The sequence below is a fragment of the Triticum urartu genome, chromosome 6A (assembly GCF_056163025.1).
Source record: "Triticum urartu cultivar PI428250 chromosome 6A, HENAU_Tu73, whole genome shotgun sequence".
NCBI classification, from domain to species: domain Eukaryota; kingdom Viridiplantae; phylum Streptophyta; class Magnoliopsida; order Poales; family Poaceae; genus Triticum; species Triticum urartu.
In genome coordinates, this window is record NC_141878.1 from 304,789,570 (window position 1) to 304,793,816 (window position 4,247).

Here is a 4,247-nt window from a genome sequence, read left to right on the forward strand (position 1 = left end):
ACAAAAAACATCAATTCTGGGTTGGGCCTCCGGTTAATAGGTTAGTCCCAAAAATAATATAAAAGTGGATAATAAAGCCCAATAATGTCCAAAATAGTAGATAATATAGCATGGATCAATCAAAAATTATAGATACGTTGGAGACGTATCAGAGCACCACATTGCACGACATATAGAACATATACACTAGAGCAACAGATTGCATGCTATAAGTAGATAGCACAATTCACTAGAATTTGTTTAGGAAAGGCAAGAGCAACACATGCAACGGGTAAACCAAGCATGCTTAACCGGCGTGGCTAGCAAACTGAACGTTGGCCCTTATAGTGAGCTAATAAGACAAGCTACTCCTCATTGTCAAAGATATCGATGATGATTGGATCCTTGGACATGGAAGAGGGTATGGCCTCTACATCGTGGGTGCCCTCATCATAGTGGTGAGTTGCCTAAGCCGCTCCGGGCACCAACCTTCTGGCTCTCGAGTTTAGGTAAGCATGTGCACGCTGAGAAAACACCTCATTGTCTTCCTCGAAGGTGAAGGAAGTTAGCCCTAGAGGCAATAATAAAGTTGTTATTTTATATTTCCTTATACCATGATAAATGTTTATTATTCATGCTAGAATTGTATTAATAGGAAACATGATACATGTGTGAATACATAGACAAAACACCGTGTCCCTAGTAAGCCTCTACTAGACTAGCTCGTTAATCAAAGATGGTTTAGTTTCCTAACCATAGACATGTGTTGTCATTTGATGAATTGGATCACATCATTAGGAGAATGATGTGATGGACAAGACCCATCCGTTACCTTAGCATGTTGATCATTCAGTTTTATTGCTATGGCTTTCTTCAAGTCATATACATATTCCTTTGACTACGAGACTATGCAACTCCCGGATACCGGAGGAATACCTTGTGTGCTATCAAACGTCACAACGTAACTGGGTGATTATAAAGATACTCTACAGGTATCCCCGAAGGTGTTTGTTGGGTTGGCATAGAACGAGATTAGGATTTGTCACTCCGAGTATCAGAGAGGTATCTCTGGGCCCTCTCGGTAATGCACATCATAAGAAGCCTTGCAAGCAATTTGACTGATGAGTTATTTGGGGGATGATGTATTACGGAATGAGTAAATAGACTTGCCGGTAACGAGATTGAACTAGGTATGAAGATACCGACAATCGAATCCCGGGCAAGTAACATACCAATGACAAAGGGAATAATGTATGTTGTCATTACGGTACGAGCAATAAAGATCTTCGTAGAATATGTGGGAACCAATATGAGCATCCAGGTTCCTTTGTTGGTTATTTACCGGAGAGGTGTCTCGGTCATGTCTACATTGTTCTGGAACCCGTAGGGTCCGCACGCCTAACATTCGATGGCGATTTGGTATTATATGAGTTATGTGATTTGGTGACCAAATGTTGTTCGGAGTCCCGGATAAGATCACAGACATGATGAGGAGTCCCAAAATGGTCGATAGGTAAAGGTTCATATATTGGACAGTGATATTCAAACACCGGAAGTGTTCGGGGGTACCGGGTACAAATCGGGTCACCGGAAGGGGTTCCGGGCATCCCCGCGGCAACTACATGGGCTTAATTGGCCAAGACAGGGACAGACCAGCCCCTAGGGGGCTGGTGCGCCCCATGTAGGCCAAAATACGGGGGAAGGAAAGAGGGGAAGAGATAAAGGAAGGGGAGAAATTCGGCCTCCCCCTTCCTTCTCTCCTCCATCCTCCTTCCTTCCCCCTCTGAATGAATTTGGAAGGGTGGAGGCCGAATTGGGGGCGCCCAAGTAGGATTCCTCCTACTTGGGGCGCCCCCTTGGCTGCCTCTCCTCCCCTCCAACCTATATATATATGACGGGGGGGGGGGGGTGGGGGCACCGCTAGAACACACAACAACGATTGTTAGCTGTGTGCGGCGCCCCCCTCCACAATTTACACGTCTGGTCATATCACTACAAAAGAGACACATCCGTGACATTTTGGGCCGAACGAATTTTTTTCTCTATCATACATATGACACTTCTATGACGATAATTGTGACAAAACCCGGTATCATCATAGCTGTGGTGGGCTCCTACTTCTATGTCAAAAAGTCATGACAGAAAATGGGCTTTTCGTCCTGGGCGGGCCGGAGACGCAGCTGCATGACATTCTTTTGGCCGTCCATGACGGAAAAAATCGTGGTAGAAGCAAGGGGGAGGAAAAATTCGGGGAGTTCCCAGTTACGGTGGGAGGTCGGGGGCCGAGCCATGCGTGTTTCTCTCGTACACGTATGCGCGTGTGTGCGAGGCGTTGGCTCTAACTGAACTCGAGCGAGCCATTGGGCTCTAACTAAACCCGAGCGATTGCACTGTAGGCTATGCGTTACTGAACCCGAGCGATCAATCGATGGCTGTTAACTAAACCCGATCGAGCGATTCCTTCGCTACTGCTGCTAACTGAAGCCGATCGTTGAACAGTGAGCGTTGGGGGGGGGGGGTTTGGATGAACAGTGAGCGGTGGCATTGCCTCTGGATGAACAGGACCCCATGGTGTGGTAGAGGGCTGGATGAACAGTAGACGGTGGAGGGGTGCCCGTGGAGGGGTGGTTGAACAGGACCCCGTGGTGTGGAGGGCTGGATGAACAGTAGATATTGGAGGGGTGGTTGAACAGTAGCCGGTGGAGTAGCGCGCGGTGGAGGCTGGATGAACAGGAGCCCGTGGAGGCTGCAGGAGGTCGACGGTGGAGATGAACAGTATCGCGTGGAGTCCCGTTTTGCGGTATGCCACACCCCTCCTAATGAACAGGACCCCCGTTTCGACCGTAGGAGGTCCGTTTTGTCCGTTTTGCGGTACGCCACACCCCTCCCGATCAACAGGACCCCCGTTTCGACCGTAGGAGGTCAGTTTCCACCGTTTTGTAGTATGCCACACCCCTCCCGATAAACAGGACACCGTTTCGACCGTAGGAGGTCCGTTTCCTCCGTTTTTGGTACGCCAGACCCCTCCCGATGAACAGGATCCCATTTCGAACGTGGCCGGTCGAACACAAGGCCGTTTCGTCCGTTGTGCGGCACGCCAGGCCTCGTTTCCATCGCCTGTTCCGTCCAAGCCCTCCCGATGAACACGACCACGCATTCCGTTCCGACCCAGCCGGTTGGCTCCCACGCGTTCCGTTGCCTCCCGATGAACACGACGCATTCCGTTGCCTCCCCATGAACACGACGCATTCTGTTGCCTCCCCATGAACACAACGACGACGGTGTTTCTCTGTTCCGACCCAGCCATGTACATGAGCCCTGGCCGTACGTATGCGCGAGTAGGCGTTCGAGACCCCGCCCGTATGTACACATACGTGGCCGTATTTTCTTTCTTGCACCCTGGCCGCTGTACGTACGTGTACATGCTACGTGCACGCCTCTACTACGACACGTACGCGCTTCTACTACGACACGTGCGTGCCTCTACATCCACTAGTATATATGTACGTACACGTTCGCGACCAGAATGACAACGCTACGTGCGCTTTGACCAGGTGGGTCCCGACTATCAGGACTTCCTTGCGTGCGAAGATGTAGTTGGTGGGTCCCAGCAGTCAGGCGGGTGAATCGTTTTTTTGCCCAGACGCACTTCCTTGCGTGCGAAGATGTAGCTGGTCGGTCCCAGCAGTCAGGGGCAAATGTTTTTTTCACGAAATACAGTGGCCCGTCCGGTGGGTCCCAGCTGTCAGGTGGAGGAACCATTATTTTCCGCGTAATAAGGAGGCACTTCCTTGCTACGGCCGTGGACCCAACTGTCAGCCTCTCCACATATTGTCCACGTCCGATGGAAGTCGTTCCTTGACCACGTTGACCATGCCGCGCCGAGAGCACCAGGGCGGTGGACGACGGCGAGGCCTAGGAAGGGGCCGACGGGGAGCCGGGGAAGACGCGACAGTGGAAGCCCGCGCGGAGAGGAGTACGAGGGTTCACTGGTTCGACTGCGTTGTGAGGCTGCCGTCGCCACAGGGCCTGGCCAGCGGTGGGAATAGTAGGGGGCGGTGAGGCCTCCGCGGCAGCACAGCCGGCCACAGGCCTGGCCAGCGGTGGGAATAGTAGGGGGCGGTGGAGCATGCGGCAGGACCGGTGCTGCTTTGGGCGGCTGGAGCAAGAAGACCAGAGGTTGAAGAAGCACTATGGTCGTTGGATGGACATCGTACGGTCATTGGAGCTAGAATCGTTCATATTGACTAAAGTTGACAAAGGCCCCC